The sequence below is a fragment of the Triticum aestivum genome, chromosome 7D (genome assembly GCF_018294505.1).
Source record: "Triticum aestivum cultivar Chinese Spring chromosome 7D, IWGSC CS RefSeq v2.1, whole genome shotgun sequence".
In the NCBI taxonomy this organism is placed as follows: domain Eukaryota; kingdom Viridiplantae; phylum Streptophyta; class Magnoliopsida; order Poales; family Poaceae; genus Triticum; species Triticum aestivum.
This window is the reverse complement of record NC_057814.1, coordinates 25153204-25173294: the sequence shown is the minus strand read 5'-3', so window position 1 is coordinate 25173294 and position 20091 is coordinate 25153204.

Sequence of the window (20091 nt, the reverse complement as noted above, 5' to 3'; positions counted from 1 at the left end):
CCAAGGAACAAGAGGGTCCCCAAGGGGGGATACCCCATGTGGCCGGCCTGACCGAGTTTTCTGATTCAGTCCCACCGAGTTTGGTAAATTGTGTGTAACAGTTAGATTTTGTGCGGAGGCTATATATACCCCTCCACCCAATCTTCATTCGTGGAGAGAGCCATTAGAACATGCCTACACTTCCAACATACATTTTCTGAGAGAGAACCACCTACACTTGTGTTGAGGTAAGATAATCCATTCCAACCACATAAATCTTGATCTCTAGCCTTCCCCAAGTTGCTTTCCACTCAAATCATCTTTCCACCAAATCCAATCCTATGGAGAGAGTTGAGTGTTGGGGAAACTATCATTTGAAGCGCAAGAGCAAGGAGTTCATCATCAACACACCGTCTATTACCTTTTGGGGAGTGGTGTCTCCTAGATTGGTTAGGTGTCACTTGGAAGCCTCTGTCATGATTGTGGAGTTGAACCAAGGAGTTTCTACGGGCAAGGAGATCGCCTACTTCGTGAAGATCTACCCTAGTGGGGCAACTCCTTCGTGGGTGATGGCCATGGTGGGATAGACAATGTTGCTTCTTCGTGGACCCATCGTGGGTGGAGCCCTCCGTGGACTCGCGCAACTGTTACCCTTTGTGGGTTGAAGTCTCCATTAATGTGTATGTACGATAGCACCACCTATCGGAACCACGCCAAAAATCTCCGTGTCTCCAATTGCGTTTGCACACTCACATCCCATCCCTTTACATTCTTGCAAAGTTGCATGCTTTACTTTTCGCTGCCATATAATCTTGTCATGCTTGCTTGATATGTATTGTGAATGTTTAAACATATGCTAAAACTCCACCTCAACTTGAAGAAATTAAACTACCACTTTTCTTTGCTAAGAGTCTATTCAGCCCCCTCTAGACACCTCTTGTCGATCCTTTCAATTGGTATCAGAGCATTGGTCTCCGTTGCTTTCGTTTAAACACCTTTGGAGGAAGATGGATAAGTCTACATTGGGGAGTCTTAGACATAGAGTGCCTATACTTGATGGAGAGTACTTTCATGAGTGAAAAAATGAGACGCTTGAGATTTTCAATGAATATCACTTGACCAAGTACATTACTACTCCATGTGCTTGCCTTGTTGATCCTTTGCATCCCACACCCGATGAGGATCTTGACATGATTCGCAATCTTAGAACTATCAATCTTATTGTAAAGGATTGCCTAAAAATTTGATTGCTAGCTTACCTGCTCTAGATTGTGCTTACACCATATGGAGATTTCTAGAGGAACGATTCCCAAATTATTCCTTGAAAAATCTAGATGAGATTCTCCATAAGTCTATTGCCTTGAATAGGATGAGTACTTGTGATCCTAAGTTTGATGATTGCCTATTTGAGCATCGTGATCTCATGCGTGGCAAAGGAGATGTTGGAATTATTAGCAATATCATTTCCGAAGTCATTAGAATTCATAGAGATGAATATTGTTACGGTCATACTTCTAATGAATTATTCTCTAGGAATTGATCCACCACATGACGATGTTGAACATGGATACGATGATGAGGAGGATAATAGTGACTATGATCTTGATGATGCAATGAGACAATTTGGTCTTATGGCTAATCTTCGCGGCTACATGGCTGGAGGAAAGGAATGGGTCCTTGATAGTGGATGTACTGATCATATGACCGGAGACAAGGATATGTTTCGTGAGCTTGCTGAAAACGACGGCTCTCGAAAGTATGTCACTTTTGGTGATAACTCAAAGGGGTAAGGTGGTTGGCCTTGGTAAGGTGGCCATCTCACATGATAGCTCCATACAAAATGTTATGCTCGTTGAATCTCTTGGCTATAATTTAATTTCCGTATCTAGGCTTGCTGACTTTAGTTTCAATGTCTTATTTACTGAAGCAGATTTCCAAGTGTTTCTTAGAGATAATCATAAAATGGTCTTTACCGGTATTCGTAGAGGTGATCTTTCAATTGTTGATTTCACTAAAAAGGCTCAACCTAGGACTTGCTTTATTGCTAAATCTTCGAAAGGTTGGTTGTGGCATAGAAGGTTAGGTCATGTGGGCATGAGAAATCTTGATAAGCTTATTAAAGATGATCATATCCTTGGAGTAAAAGATGTTATATTTGACAAGGATAGACTTTGTAGTGCTTGTCAAGCAGGAAAACAAGTTGGAGGAAGTCACCCCATGAAGAACACTATGACCACGAGAAGACCGCTCGAGCTACTTCATATGGATCTCTTTGGTCCCAATGCCTACAAGAGTCTCCGCGGTAACTCATTTGGTCTAGTTATAGTTGACGATTTTTCAAGATTTTCGTGGGTGTTCTTTCTTGATGATAAATCGCAGGTCCGAAAGATCTTCAAGAGCTTCGCTAGGAAGGCCCAAAATCAATTTTAAGTGAAGATCAAGAAGGTTCGCAACGACAATGGAACGGAGTTCAAGAACACAAATGTGGATACCTTTCTTGATGAAGAAGGGATTTCACATGAATTCTCAGCTACGTACACGCCTCAACAAAATGGAGTTGTTGAGAGGAAGAACCGAACCCTTATTGAGATGGCGAGAACGATGTTTGATGAGTACAAGACTCCAAAACACTTTTGGGCAGAAGCGGTTGAGACAGCTTGTCATGCAACAAATCGCTTGTATCTTCACAAGCTGCTCGGCAAGACGGCATACGAGCTTCTCACCGGTAACAAACCCCTAGTTGGATAATTTCGAGTATTCGGCTCAAAGTGCTACATTCTTGATAAGCATCGTCGTTCAAAATTTGCTCCTAAATCTCATGAAGGTGTCCTACTTGGTTATGGCTCAAACTCTCACACTTACCGTGTCTACAACAATTTCACTCGAAAGGTTGAAGAGACGGTAGATGTGAAGTTTGATGAATCCAACGGCTCGCAAGTAGAGCAATTTCCAATTGATGTAGGAGATAAAGATCCTTCGGAAGCAATCCAAGACTTGTCTATTGGCAAGATTCGTCCAACGGAGGTGAAGGAGAGTACCTCGTCCGTTCAAGTGGAAGCTTCTACCTCATGACAAGGTGAACCAAGAGTTGATACGGAAGCATCCACAAGTGGGACACACCAAGATGAAGAAAATGAGGAAGTACACCAAGATGAACCTCATCAACCTCCTTCTCCACCAAGACAAGAGAACGACAACGCCAATAATGAAGAAGGACAAGAAGAAGGACAAGATGATGAAGAAGACGTTCCACCCCGACCCAAGCAAAAGCTCTCACGAGTTCGAGCAAGAGTCTCAAGAGACCATCCCGTCGAACAAATCTTCAATGATATTCAAACCGGGAGAATCACTCGCTCTAAAACTCGCTTGGCTAACTTTTGTGAACATTATTCATTCATCTCTAGAATTGAACCTATGAAGGTTGAAGAAGCATTGGAAGATCCAGATTGGATAAACGCCATGCATGAAGAGCTACACAACTTCGAGAGAAATCAAGTGTGGACATTGGTCGAGAAGCCCGACAACAACCACAACATCATTGGTACCAAATGGGTGTTTCGCAACAAGCAAGACGAAGATGGTCAAGTCGTTCGCAACAAAGCACGTCTCGTCACCCAAGGCTACACTCAAGTCGAAGGTATGGACTAGGTGAGACATATGCCCCCGTTGCTAGACTTGAGTACATCCGCATCTTACTTGCCTATGCTAATCATCATGATATCACCTTGTACCCAATGGACATAAAAAGTGCTTTTCTAAATGGTGAAACTGAGGAGGAAGTTTATGTTAAACAACCTCACAAAGCTCTTTATGGTCGTAAACAAGCTCCTAGAGCGTGGTATAAATGCTTGACCAAGTTCCTTATTGAAAAAGGCTTTGAGATTGGAAAAATAGATTCTACTCTTTTTACTAAAAGGGTTAATGGTGAATTATTTGTGTGCCAAATTTATGTTGATGATATCATATTTGGTTCGAGTAACCCTCATTTTAGTGAAAAGTTTGGGAAGCTAATGTCGAGGAAGTTTGAGATGTCTATGATGAGTGAACTCAAGTTCTTTCTTGGTTTGCAAATCAAGCAAACTAAGGAAGGCACCTTTGTTTCTCAAACAAAGTACACCAAGGACTTATTCAAGAAGTTCAATATGCAAGAATGCAAAGGTATGAAAACACCCATGCCTACGAGTGGACATCTTGATTTGACTAAGGATGGTGAACCAGTTGATCAAAATGTTTATCGCTCTATGATCGGTTCATTGTTATATCTATGTGCCTCTCGTCCCGATATTATGCTAAGTGTGTGCATGTGTGCACGATATCATGCGGCCCCTAAAGAATGTCATCTTAAGGCTGTGAATAGGATAGTGAGATACTTCATCATACACCAAATTTTGGCATTTGGTATCCTAAGAGGTCCTCTTTTGATCTTGTTGGCTATTCCGATTCGGACTATGCCGGAGACAAGGTTGATAGAAAGTCCACTTCGGGTACTTGTCAATTTCTTGGTAGATCTCTTGTTTCTTGGTCCTCCAAGAAACAAAACTCGGTATCCTTATCCACCGCCGCAGCGGAATACATTGCCGGCGGTTCATGTTGTGCTCAATTACTTTGGATGACCCAAACTCTTAAAGATTATGTGATCAATGTGAAACATGTTCCATTGCTTTGTGACAATGAGAGTGCTATTAAGATTGCTCACAATCCCGTGCAACATTCTCGAACTAAGCATATTGAAGTTCGTCATCATTTCATTCGAGATCATGTTGCTAAAGGGGACATTGATCTTAAGCATGTTCGTACCGATAAACAATTGGCGGATATATTCACCAAACCGCTTGATGAGAAAGTCTTTTGCCGTTTGATAGGTGAATTGAACATCATTGATGCTTCAAACTTGGAGTAGGAACTCCATTTGGATACGTGGAAGGCATGAGCCTATGACTAATCCTTGACTCTTCTCTTATGATGATGATCATATGTCTTGGATATATTTGTACCCTTGCATACTATCTAACCCTTGTAGGTACTTGGATGAATCTAAATCTATGAGATTACAACTCACCCACATCTTGAGCAATCTCTACATCACCAAGTCTCTATACAATGGTGGTTGAAGACAAGGAAGCATGAAACCCTTCAACATATCCTTTGACAAATTCTATATATCAAATTTCACTTGGTATCAAATTTCATGATTGTCATTTTTGATACACAAGTGCTCTTCCTAGCATAACTAACCCATGTAGGTAGATGAACTCACTTCCAAGTGGTGCTCCCAACTCTTGATGAGCTACATCAACCTTGAGCAACCCACACAAGTTCAACTACATGACTAAGATCAACACCACCGCCCAAGGTATGCCATTCCATCTTAGAGAAGCTTTACCCCAAGATATGGGTCAAAGCAGCTCAACAAGATGAGAATACATCAAATGCTTAAACGAAAAATGGTAACCCCATTTTGAGCTTAAACGATGAGCATGACTTATGATCAAGTGATCTCACTTGACTCCTTAGTCAATATACTCTAACATAGGTGACTTTGTCACCGCCCATTTCTAGATGAAGTTCTCTAGTGTTTCTCTGAGTTTTGCATTTGTCCTTTGCATATTGATTCCCCTTCTTCTATCAAAAAAAAAAACTTCATCTCGATTTTGTTTTATCTGCATTTTCTGCATCCAATTCCTTGCAAATCTTTGAGAGATCTTATTTGCCTAGTGAGCTGAGGTGACAAGTGTTCTCTCTGTGTTGAACTCGGTCATACCGATATGTTGTTTTCGGTCAAACCGACCCAATTCGGTACCACCTAATACTACAACTCGGTATCACCCATTTCACTTCAGAGAAGACAATTTGCCATTTGTTCCTGTAGTTTTATTCCAGCTCCACTAAATGATTCTTGTCCTCTACTAGCATCATATTCTATATGCTGCTTTGCTTTGTGACTCAAGGACAAAACCTAGTTTGACTCGCACTCCAGAAGATCCCTTCTTGGAAATTGATGTCAATGGGGGGAGAGAGATCACATCAAAGCTAGTCACTTCAATAGGGGAGAGAATTCTTCTCCAGAGGGAAAGCGAAATCATATCAAAGGCCCCAGATGCTTTGTATTCAAAGAGGAGAGAAGTCACATGTCTTTAGAGGGGAAGAGACATGCTCATGTTTGCTTGTTTGAGTGCATTTGCTCTGTTTTTCTTTGCTCTAATTTTCTGTTCCCTATCTTCTCCCAATATCCCATACAAGATTCAGGGGGACCAAGACATCTAAGTGATGGAAATCTTTGAATTCATTGTACATCTTTACCTTTTGGGGACATGTCTATATCCAATAGAGTATCCAGTACATTCTACATGTCATCCCAATCTTGGTACTCTTGTGGTTTGTTGTTCTTGCTCTGCTTAGTAGATGTTTCTGTGTTATCTAACCTTGTTTACTCAGGTTCATCTCTTTCAGAGCCAGCTCAAGACCACAAGGTAAGTATATGCATCACACTCATGTGCATGAGGATTTCTTACTGATGTACATACTGTTTGCAAGAAGGACTCATGAGCATGAAGGTACATTTCCTATACTCACACCATTTGCTCTGATGCATATAGCCAAGATACATGTAACGCATGGCTTACTCTGTCATACTTATGCATTGACATGCTCCTATATTCCATATTTACATGATTGCATACATGTAGGGGGAGCCTATCCATGTTACATGTCCTTCCAAAGCTTTACTTGTTATTCTTCATATCTTTATCTAAAGCTTTGGTGTATGTTGTCATAAATTACCAAAAAGGGGGAGATTGAAAGCACAAGTGCTCCCTGGGTGATTTTGGTAATTAATGTCAACATATCTCTTGTTGGACTAATGTTTTCATCTAGTATGTTTTAGATAACTTCATATCTTTAACTAGAGGATGTGGAACCCCTTCAAGATGATGACGACAAAGGATTGGCTCAAGCTCAAAGCTCAGGACTCTACATTTTCTATTTTAGTGATCCAAGATCACATTGAGTCCATAGGAAAACCAATACTATTAAAATGGGATGATGTGTTGCTTAATGGCTTGCTTGCTCAAAGTTCTTAGTGATATGCTCCAAAACCCTCAACCACTTTCTCACATCCACATATGTCCCAAACCAAAAATCAAACTCGGCCCTACCGAAATTTTCTATCCAGCGCCACCGAGTTCTGTTGACATAGTCACTGCCAAACCCTAGCCAATTCGGTCTCACCGATGGGATCTCGGTCTCACCGAGATGGGCTTGCAAACTCTCTGTTGCCTATTGCAATAATTTCGGTCCCACCGAAATATGCAATCGGTCTCACCGAGTTTGCTTGGCCAAGTCTCTGTTTTGCTTATTACTCAAATAGGTCCCACCGAGTTTGTGTAATCGGTCAAACCGAGATAAGGCTTTACCCTAACCCTAGCACATCGGTCCTACCGAGTTGATCATATCGGTCCCACCAAAATGCCTAACGGTCAGATTATGAACTAAATCAGTCTGACCAACTTTTCTGATTCGGTCCCACTGAGTTTGGTAAATTGTGTGTAACGGTTAGATTTTGTGTGGAGGCTATATATACCCCTCCATCCAATCTTCATTCGTGGAGAGAGGCATCAGAACATGCCTACACTTCCAACATACATTTTCTGAGAGAGAACCACCTACACTTGTGTTGAGGTCAACATATTCCATTCCAACCACATAAATCTTGATCTCTAGCCTTCCCCAAGTTGCTTTCCACTCAAATCATCTTTCCACCAAATCCAATCCTATGAGAGAGAGTTGAGTGTTGGGGAGACTATCATTTGAAGCACAAGAGCAAGGAGTTCATCATCAACACACCGTGTATTCCCTTTTGGGGAGTGGTGTCTCCTAGATTGGTTAGGTGTCACTTGGGAGCCTCCGTCAAGATTGTGGAGTTGAACCGAGGAGTTTGTACGGGCAAGGAGATCGCCTACTTCGTGAAGATCTGCCCTAGTGATGCAAGTCTTTCGTGGGCGATGGCCATGGTGGGATAGACAAGGTTGCTTCTTCGTGGACCCTTCGTGGGTGGAGCCCTCCGTGGATTCGCGCAACTGTTACCCTTCGTGGGTTGAAGTATCCATCAACGTGGATGTACGATAGCACCACCTATCGGAACAACGCCAAAAATCTCCGTGTCACCAATTGCGTTTGCACACTCACATCCCATCCCTTTACATTCTTGCAAAGTTGCATGCTTTATTTTCCGCTGCCCATATACTCTTGTCATGCTTGCTTGATATGTATTGTGAATTTTAAACATGTGCTAAAACTCCACCTCAACTTGAAGAAATTAAACTGCCACTTTTCTTTGCTAAGAGTCTATTCACGCCCGTCTAGACACCTCTTCTCGATCCTTTCAACATGGGGGTAAAGGAAGAGGGTAGGAGAGCCAGGCTGGGAAGAGGGTGAGGGAGTCTTGGATTACGGGGTCCTCGGGCATCCGAGCTATGCGACATGGGCCAGACTCATGGGCCGTGAAGATACAAGATGGGAGGCTTTCCCCCGTGTCCGGATGGGACTCTCCTTGGCGTGGAAGGCAAGCTTGGCGTGTGGATATGAAGATTCCTTTCTCTGTAAACCGACTATGTACAACCCTAGCCCCCTCCGGTGTCTATATAAACTGAAGGGTTTAGTCCGTAAAGACGATCATAATCATATAGGCTAGACATCTAGGGTTTAGACATTACGATCTCGAGGTAGATCAACTCTTGTAACCCTAATACTCATCAAAGTAAATCAAGCAGGTAGTAGGGTATTACCTCCATCAAGAGGGCCTGAACCTGGGTAAACATTGTGTCCCCTGCCTCCTGTTACCTTCGATCCTTAGACGCACAGTTCGGGACCCCCTTGTCGGTGTCAAAACCGGCGTATCTCGGATAGGGGGTCCCGAACTGTGCGTCTAAGGTCGATGGTAACAGGAGACGGGGGATACAATGTTTACCCAGGTTCGGGCCCTCTCTATGGAGGTAATACACTACTTCCTTCTTGATTGATCTTGATGAATATGAGTATTACAATCATTGATCTACCACGAGATCGTAATGGCTAAAACCCTAGAAGTCAAGCCTGTATAACTGTGTCCGTTTTCGGACTAAACCCTCCGGTTTATATAGACATTGGAGGGAACTAGGGTTTTATAAAGTCGGTTACAGAGAATGGAATCTTCATATTTGGTCACCAAGCTTGCCTCCCACGCCAAGGAGAGTCCTATCCGGACACGGGAGAGAGTCTTCGATCTTGTATCTTCACAGCCCATTAATCCGGCCCATGTCCAACAGGCCGGACGCCCGAGGACCCCTTAGTCAAGGACTCCCTAAGTAGCCCCTGAACCCGGCTTCAATGACGAGGTGTCTGGCGCGCAGATTGTCTTCGGCATTGCAAGGCAGGTTCTCCTTTTCGAATACTCCAAGATAGTCTTCGGACGCAACGAACGTGTCTGGATCTGCAACACAAGCTCCACACAGACAGCCGTAGAGAGTATAATATTTCACGAGTCCCATCCGCTGACAACTTTTCGCAAGATGACATCACGCCTGCCCGGTCATTATTTCGAACCGTTTTCGTCTGCCGTTCCACGTTTCGAGATGCGGTTTCCATTGGCACGTCTTGTCAAAGCAGAGATCGTGTCCCCTTATTGCGGGATTCACATCAATACGGGTGTGGCTAATCCAACCGTGCCGTTTACATAGCCCTTGGGAATAGGCAAGTTTTAAGGCGAGTGGGGAGGCGTTCAATATTTACTACCTTTATAAGGGGATAAGGATTCCCCTTCTTCACCCACGCCTTCTTTCTTCCTCTGCCCTTCCATTCTCGAGCTCCAGCGCCAAAGTTCTCATCTTTTCCACTCCGAGCAAGCTCTCAACCATGTCCGGCTCTGGAGGGCAAGGCAAGTGGATGGCCTCCTCCGTCAAGGAGAAGGATATCGCCGAGCTTCGGGAGACCGGGCATCTGGCGAAGGAGATCGCCCACCGGCTTCCGGCCAAGGGACAAGTCGTCCCTACACCAAAACCCAACGAGAGGGTGGTGTTCCTCCCTCATTTCGTCTGCGGGCTAGGGTTTCCACTCCACCCTTTCATCCACGGACTTATGTTCTATTATGGGCTAGACTTCCATGATCTAGCCCCGAACTCTTTCCTCAACATCTCGGCATTCATTGTCGTGTGCGAGGCTTTCCTCCGCGTCCAGCCCCACTTCGGTCTGTGGTTTAAGATTTTCAACGTGAAGCCGAAGGTGGTTGATGGCCAACACGCGGAATGCCGGGGAGCCATGGTGAGCAAGATGCCCAATGTCACATGGCCCAAAGGCACATTTGTGGAGACTGTCAAGGAGTAGCAGAAGTTGTGGTTCTATATCACAGAGCCCCGCGACGCCACCTGGGCCGCGGCTTCCGAATTCAAATTCGGAGCTCCAATGCGGCTGACCTCCTGGATGGAAAAGGGCCCAAATTGGTCTTCGTCGGATGAGTTGATGGCGCTACAAACGCGCATCCAAAGCATGGTGGACAAAAACATCAAGCTCGTCGACATGATCCAGGTTATGCTAGTTCGCCAGATCCTCCCTTGCCAAAGCCGAACTTCCCCTCTATGGGAATTCGATCCGGAGAAGCACCAGACCTTGGTGAGGCTCTTCGGAACCACTCACGAAGATGCCTGGAAGCTGCTCTTCAAGGGCGATGAGAAGCCGCCGGCCATAGACTCGAATCGTGGGCACGATCTTGCCCACTCCGCCAGCGCGGTAAGTCCTTCACATCTCAAGGCGTACCCTCTACCCGTTTGTCTAAGGAGGATAACTGAACTTTGCTAATTTATCGTTTCAGGAATGGACGGAGAAAGCGGAGCGAATCCACTATTCGGCTCCCCTGCCCGAAGAACCAGTCATCCCGCTCCTGGCGAAGATGCTGGTCCCGGCGCCCTATCAGCCGCCGGAGAAGAAGGCCAAGGGTGCCGGGGTGGCCCTCCCGCAAGGGCACTTTGGACGTGATGTCCGAAGACAAGACTCACTCCTCTGCCGCCGAGGATGACGATGAGGAGGAGGAGGAAAGCAACCCTCCCCCTGATGGGGGGAGGAAGAAGAGGGCGGCCTCCACAAATCTGGAGGCGGAGGCGCCCAAGAAGGGGAAAGGCTCCCTCGCGGATAAAACCGCGTGGGACGTCGACAGCAGTCCGGAGCGACCCCCCCCCCCCCCGGAACAAGCCCCTGGCCGCATCATAAGTACTGACAGACTCGTACTCGCCCGTGTATCCGGCCCTTCCTCCTCATTGTGTTAACATGGTTAATTGTGCTATTGCAGTCCGGCCCACGACAGCTCCCAGCGATCCTCATCAAGAGGTTCGCTGGACTCAAAGGCGATGGCCAGTGAGTCACCGCCGGCCGCCTACTCTCCCACGGCCAAGGGCGACGCCGAAGTGCTGTCGCGAAGGACTTTCCCAGGCCAGGGAGAGTCTCAGGAGGCCGTCAGGGTGGGGCCAGACGGCGAGACCTCGGCCGCCGAACACATGGGGCAGCAGTCCCCCATGGAGACTGGCGATGGGGGCCATGCTCAGTTCGGCCCTGATGACCCACAAGTATAGGGTATCTATCGTAGTCCTTTCATTAAGTAAGAGTGTCGAACCCAACGAGGAGCAGAAGGAAATGACAAGCGGTTTTCAGTAAGGTATTCTCTGCAAGCACTGAAATTATAGGTAACGGATAGTTTTGTGATAAGGTAATTTGTAACGAGCAACAAGTAACTAAAGTAAATAAAGTGCAGCAAGGTGGCCCAATCCTTTTTGTAGCAAAGGACAAGCCTGGACAAACTCTTATATAGAGAAAAGCGCTCTCGAGGACACATGCCAAATATCGTCAAGCTAGTTCTCATCACGTTCATACGATTCGCGTTCGGTACTTTGATAATTTGATATGTGGGTGGACCGGTGCTTGGGTGCTGTCCTTACTTGGACAAGCATCCCACTTATGATTAACTCCTATTGCAAGCATCCGCAACTACAAAAGAAGTATTAAGGTAAACCTAACCATAGCATGAAACATAGGGATCCAAATCAGCCCCTTACGAAGCAACGCATAAACTAGGGTTTAAGCTTCTGTCCCTCTAGCAACCCATCATCCCCTTCCCAATGCCTTCCTCTAGGCCCAAATAATGGTGCAGTGTCATGTAGTCGACGTTCACATGACACCACTAGAGGAGAGACAACATACTTCTCATCAAAATATCAAACGAATACCAAATTCACATGACTACTAATAGCAAGACTTCTCCCATATCCTCAGGAACAAACGTAACTACTCACAAAGCATATTCATGTTCATAATCAGAGGAGTATTAATATGCATATAGGATCTGAACATATGATCTTCCACCAAATAAACCAACTAGCATCAACTACAAGGAGTAATCAATACTACTAGCAACCTACGGGTACCAATCTCAGACTTAAGAGACAAGAATTGGATACAAGAGATGAACTAGGGTTTGAGAGAAGATGGTGCTGGTGAAGATGTTGATGGAGATTGGCCCCCTCCCAATGATAGGAGCGTTGGTGATGGCGGTGGCGATGATTTCCCCCTCCCGGAGGGAAGTTTCCCCGGCAGAATAGCTCGGCCAGAGCCCTAGATTGGTTCCGCCAAGGTTCCGCCTCGTGGCGGCGGAGTCTCATCCCGAAATCTTGCTTATAATTTTTCCTCGGAAGAAAGACTTCATATAGCAGAAGATGGGCACCGGAGGGCCACCAGGGGGCCCATGAGGCAGGGGGCGCGCCCAGGGGGTAGGGCGCGCCCCCCACCCTCGTGCCCAGGGTGTGGGTCCCCTCTGGTATTTTATTCGCTCAGTATTTTTTATTATTTCCAAAAATAACTTCCGTGGAGTTTCAGGACTTTTGGAGTTGTGCTGAATAGGTCTCTAATATTTGCTCCTTTTCCAGCACAGAATTCCAGCTGCCGGCATTCCCCTCTTTATGTAAACCTTGTAAAATAAGAGAGAATAGGCATAAGTATTGTGACATAATGTGTAATAACAGCCCATAATGCAATAAATATCAATATAAAAGCATGATGCAAAATGGACGTATCAACTCCCCCAAGCTTAGGCCTCGCTTTTCCTCAAGCGGAAGCCGATAACGATAAATATGTCCACATGTTTAGAGATAGAGGTGTCGATAAAATAAAATACGGACATGAGGGCATCATGATCATTCTTATAACAGCAAAATATATGGATATTGTCATATTATTTCTTATGATCAAGTAATAATCTATTCACAATGTCGAGTATGAATCAGAAATTTCATTGAGAACTAACAAACTATAATCTCAGTCATTGAGGCAATTGCAATTTATCATAACATCAGAAAGAGACAATATAAGAGCTTTTCAGCAAGTCCACATACTCAACTATCATTTAGTCTTTCAAAATTGCTAACTCTCACACAATACTTGTGGTTACGGAGTTTTAATCAGACACAGAAAAAGATAGGGGCTTATAGTGTCGCCTCCCAACCTTTTACCTCAAGGGTAATGTCAACAATAATAGTGCATGCTAACTTACATCCAATTGGATATATGTATCAAGATCTTTCTAAGACAATGTGCTTGCCAAAGGATAAAATGTAAAAAGGAAAGGTGAAGATCACCATGACCCTTGCATAAAGGTAAAGAGATAAAAGTAAAAGATAGGCCCTTCGCAGAGGGAAGTAGAGGTTGTCATGCGCTTTCATGGTTGGATGCATGAAATCTTAATGCAAAAGAACATCACTTTATATTGCCACTTGTGATGTGGACCTTTAATATGCAGTCCGTCGCTTTTATTTCTTCCACATCACAAGATCGTATAAAGCTTATTTTCTCCCACACTAATAAGTCATACATATTTAGAGAACAATTTTTATTGCTTGCACCGATGACAACTTACTTGAAGGATCTTACTCAATCCATAAGTAGATATGGTGGACTCTCATGGCAAAACTGGGTTTAAGGGTATTGGAAGCACAAGTAGTGTCTCTACTTAGTGCAAAGAATTTGGCTAGCATGAGGGGGAAAGGCAAGCTCAACATGTTGGATGATCCATGACAATATACTTTATCTTAGATATAAGAAAACATAACCCATTGCGTTGTCTTCCTTGTCCAACATCAAATCTTTAGCATGTCATACTTTAATGAGTGCTCAGAATCATAAAAGATGTCCAAGATAGTATATTTATATGTGAAACCTCTCTTTCTTTATTACTTACTATTAATTGCAACGATGACCAAAACTACGTTTGTCAAATCTCAACAACTTTTAATCATCATACTCTTTATATGTGAAGCCATTACTCTCCATAAGATCAATATGATCTCTTTTTATTTCTTTTTTTCTTTCTCTTTTCTTTTATTCCCTCAAGATCATAGCAAGATAATCAAGCCCTTGACTCAACACTAATCTTTATTATATAGCTCACGGACTCGATTACATAGAGGGATCATAAAGCAAAACTCAAAACTAAGTCATACCAAAAACTTTATTCTACTAGATCAAGATATTACTAAAAGGATCGAACTAAGAAAAACGGTAAAGATAGGAGTGTGATGGTGATACGATACCGGGGCTTGGAGGTGCTCGATCTTCTCGTGAAGCTTGAAGATGGTCTCCCCAATGTTCTTGGCATCCAGCTTGTGGTTGTTGGTGAACTCCGCGATCATCATGTGGTTGGCGTTGAGTCCACGTTCCACCATCCCCTGGCACTTGAAAACTTGTTGCTCCATTGCTTCGAGCCTCGTCTCCACGCTTCCGGTCCTCCTTGGTCCCTCAACATCATGGATGTGCAGCAACCCATCACGCATCTCAGTGGTTTGAGGGTGTTGCAGCACCTCCGCGAGGGAAGGGTTGATGACCTTCTCGAAGAACTTGTCCTTGGGGGCGCTTGGAGACGTCATGATGATCTAGATCTGTCAGAAAAACAGCTCGAAACAAAAACAGAGGATACTTCCGTGATACGGTGGTCAAAACCTTCGGGAGATTATATAATGAATTATTACCGACCAAAATACGTATCGTGCAAGAAAACAGAGTCTGGAGAGCACACGAGGTGCCCACGAGGCAGGGGGCGCGCCCAGGGGGGTAGGGCGCGCCCTCCACCCTCGTGGAGGCCTCGTGTCCTTCCCGGACTGCCTCTTATTTTTCTATTTTTCTATATAATCCAAAACGGAGAAGATTTGCCATTAGAACTGTTTTGGAGTCGGTTTACTTACCGTACCACATACCTATTCCTTTTCGGAGTCCGAAACGTTCTGGAAAGTGTTCCTTGTGTATTCCTCCGGGGTTACGGTTTCAATAACATTATTTTCAACATTTATAGGATTACCTGAGATATAATGTTTGATTCTTTGACCGTTCACCACCTTCAGATTTGTGCCTTCGAAGTTGTTGATTTTTATGGCACCGGAGCGGTAGACTTGACGTAAGGACCTTCCCATTGAGAGAGAAGTTGTCCTGCAAAAAATCTTAAACGAGAGTTGTATAGCAGTACATAATCACCTACATTAAACTCACGCTTTTGTATCCTTTTGTCATGCCATCTTTTAACTTTTTCTTTAAACAGTTTGGCATTCTCATAGGCTTGGGTTCTCCATTCATCAAGTGAGCTCATGTCAAATAACCTCTTCTCACCGGCAAGTTTGAAATCATAGTTGAGCTCTTTAATGGCCCAATATGCCTTATGTTCTAGTTCGAGAGGTAAGTGACATGCTTTTCCATAAACCATTTTATACAGAGACATACCCATAGGATTTTTATATGCAGTTCTATAGGCCCATAATGCATAATCAAGTTTCTTGGACCAATTCTTTCTAGATCTATTAACAGTCTTTTGCAAAATTAATTTGAGCTCTCTGTTACTCAATTCTACTTGACCACTAGACTCTGGGTGATAAGGAGATGCAATTCTATGATTAACATCATACTTGGCAAGCATTTTACGAAAGGCGCCATGAAAAAAATGTGAACCACCATCAGTATTAAATATCTAGGGACTCCAAACCTTGGAAAAATAACTTCATTAAGCATCTTAATAGAAGTGTTGTGATCAGCACTACTAGTTGGAACAGCTTCTACCCACTTAGTAACGTATATCCATTTGAGACAGGAAACGGTCCTATATAATCAAAGCCCCAAACATCAAATGGTTCAATAACAAGTGAATAATTCATAGGCATTTCCTGACGTCTACTAATATTACCAATTCTTTGACATTCATCACAAGATAAGACAAACTTACGAGCATCCTTGAAGAGAGGAGGCCAATAAAAACCGGATTGCAATACCTTATGCGCAGTTCTGTCTCTAGCGTGGTGTCCTCCATAAGCCTCAGAGTGACACTTTCGTAGGATCTGTTCCTGTTCATGCTCAGGTACACAACGCCTAATAACACCATCTACTCCTTCTTTATAAAGATGTGGGTCATCCCAAAAGCAATGTCTCAAATCATAGAAAAATTTCTTTGCCGTCTGTACTTTAGTCCGGTTGACAGCAAAGAGCACATTTTGACTGACGGAAAAGGACACGGTCTTTGCCGTCTGTTACTGTTTTGGGTGACGGTGAAGTCATAGTTTGGCTGACGGCAAGGACTTTGCCGTCTGCCTGATAAAAAGCTGACGGCGAAGTACTCTTTGCCGACTTTGGCTTTGCCGTCACACTTTACCGTCAACAGCTGACGGCAAAGTCTTTGCCGTCTGTATTTCAGCCTTTGTCGTCTGTACTTGCCAGACGGCAAACTGTCTTATTCCTGTAGTGTAGAGAAGTTGTCTGCAATGGGGTTCTCAGCTCCCTTTCTATCAATAATATGAAATCAAATTATTGTAGCAAGAGAACCCATCTAATAAGTCTAGGTTTAGCATCTTTCTTTTCCATAAGATATTTAATAGCAGCATGATCCGTGTGAATAGTTACTTTAGAATCAACAATATAAGGTCTGAACTTATCACAAGCAAATACAACTGCTAAGAATTCTTTTTCAGTAGTGGCATAATTTCTTTGAGCATTGTCTAGAGTTTTACTAGCATATTGAATAACATTTAATTTCTTATCAACTCTTTGTCCTAGAACAGCACCTACGGCATAATCACTAGCATCGCACATAATTTCAAAGGGTAAATTCCAATCAGGTGGCTGAACAATAGGTGATTAGTCAGAGGCCGAGAAATTTTTGAGAAGTGCTTAATGAACCTCCTATAAAAACCGGCATGACCAAGGAAACTTCTTATACCTTTGATGTCCTTGGGACATGGCATCTTTTCAATAGCATCAACTTTAGCTTTATCAACTTCAATGCCTCTTTCAGAAATTTTATGCCCCAAGACAATGCCTTCATTAACCGTAAAGTGGCACTTCTCCCAATTCAAGACAAGATTAGTTTCTTCACATCTCTGCAAAACTTGATTAAGGTTGCTCAAGCAATCATCAAAAGAGGATCCATAAACGGAGAAATTGTCCATGAAAACCTCACAAATCTTTTCACAAAAATCAGAGAATATAGCCATCATGCATCTTTGAAAGGTAGCAGGTGCATTACATAAACCAAAAGGTATACATCTATAAGAAAAAGTACCGAAAGGGCAAGTAAAAGTGGTCTTTGCTTGATCATCAGCTGACACGGGTATTTGAGAGAAGCTAGAGTAACCATCTAGAAAGAAAAAATGTGTATGTTTGGATAATCTTTCGAGCATTTGATCAATGAATGGGAAGGGGTAATGATCTTTTTTAGTAGCTTTATTTAACTTGCGGAAATCAATTACCATCCTATAACCTGTAATAATTCTTTGCGGAATCTATTCATATTTATCATTAGGAACAACAGTAATACCTCCCTTCTTAGGGACACAATGGACAGGACTTACCCACTGACTATCAGCAACGGGATAAATTATACCTGCCTCAAGGAGCTTTAGTATTTCCTTTCTTACCACTTCTTTCATCTTAGGATTTAACCGTCGATGATGGTCAATAACTGGTTTGGCGCCTTTCTCCAAATTTATTTTGTGTTGACATAGAGTGGGACTAATGCCCTTAAGATCATCGAGAGTATATCCAATAGCAGCACGGTCCTTCTTCAGAGTTTTCAACAATTTCCCTTCTTCATACTCTGAAAGGTTAGCACTAATAATAACAGGATATATCTTCAGTGTTTTCAATAAGCATATTTAAGATTATCTGGTAAAGGTTTAAGCTCAAACACGGGATCACCCTCGGGTGGAGGAGGATCCCCTAGGATTTCAACAGGCAAGTTGTGTTTCAGAATAGGTCCCTGTTTAAAGAATACTTCATCTATTTCCCTTCTTTCATTCATAAACATATCATTTTCATGGTCTACCAAATATTGTTCTAAAGGATCACTAGGAGGCACGGCAATAGAAGCAAGACCAATAATTTCATCCTTACTAGGCAATTCCTCTTCACGGTGTTGTCTACGAAATTTAGAAAAATTAAACTCATGAGACATACCACCCAAACCAATATTAACAACATCCTTTTCGCAGTCTATCTTAGCATTAACAGTGTTCAAGAAGGGTCTACCAAATATAATGGGACAAAAGCTATCTTGTGGGGAACCAGGAACAAGAAAATCAGCAGGATATTTAGTTTTCTCACACAAGACTTCAACATCTCTAACAATCCAAATTGGTGAAATAGTATCTCTATTGGCAAGTTTAATTGTCACATCAATATCTTCTAACTCAGCAGGTGCAATATCATGCATAATTTCTTTGTATAAAGAGATAGGTATTGCACTAGCATTAGCACCCATATCACATAAGCCATGATAACAATGATCTCCTATTTTAACAGAAATAACAGGCATGCCTACAACAGGTCTATGTTTATCTTTAGCACCAGGTTTAGCAATTCTAGAAGTTTCCTCACAAAAATAAATGACATGCCCATCAATATTATTAACCAAGAGATCCTTAACAATAGCAATATTTGGTTCAACTTTAACTTGTTCAGGAGGTGTATAAGTTCTAATATTGCTTTTACGAACCAAAGTTGATGCTTTAGTATGATCCTTTATTCTAACAGGGAAAGGTGGTTTCTCAACATAAGCAGTAGGAACAATAGGATCATTATAAGTGATAGTCTTTTCTTCAACTTTAATAGGTGCAACTACTTTTACTTCAAAGGGAGGATAATATTTAAACCACTTCTCCTTAGGGAGATCAACATGAGTAGCAAAGGATTCACAGAAAAAAGCTATTATCTCAGAGTCAAGTCCATATTTGTGCTAAATTTACGGAAAACATCGGTATCCATAAAAGATTTAACACAATCAAACTTTGGGGTTATACCTGACTCTTTACCTTTGTCGAGATCCCAATCTTCAGAGTTGCGTTTAATTCTTTCCAATAAATCCCATTTGAATTCAATAGTCTTCATCATAAAAGAACCAGTATAAGAAGAATCGAGCATGGAGCGATTGTTGTCAAAAAGCCGAGCATAAATTTTTTGAATAATCATTTCTCTTGAGAGCTCATGATTGGGGCATGAATATAACATTGACTTAAGACCCCCTAAAGCTTGAGCGATGCTTTCTCCTTTGCGAGGCCATAAATTATATATATAATTACGATTACGATGAACAAGATGCATAGGATAAAACTTCTGATGACAGTCCAATTTCAATCGCTTATAGTCCCATGATCCCATATCATCACATAGCCTATACCATGTCAATGCATCTCCCTTCAAAGATAAAGGGAAGACCTTATTCTTGAAAACATCATCGGGTATACCTGCAAGCTTAAATAATCCATAAACTTCATCCACATAGATTAGGTGTAAATCGGGATGCAATGTTCCATCTCTTGCAAAAGGATTAGCTAGCAGTTTCTCTATCATACCCGAAGGAATTTCAAAGTAGACATTTTCATTTTCATTAGGTTCAGTAGGTTGAGGAGCAACTCTTTGCTCTACTGGTCGAGGTGAAGATACCCCGAACAAGCCCCTCAGAGGATTACTTTCCATAGTAACAAGTGACAGTAAATTTCAGCACACTATATAAATTTTTCCTTACCAAATTCCACCTACCAAAGGCGCTTCACTCCCCAGCAACAGCGCCAGAAA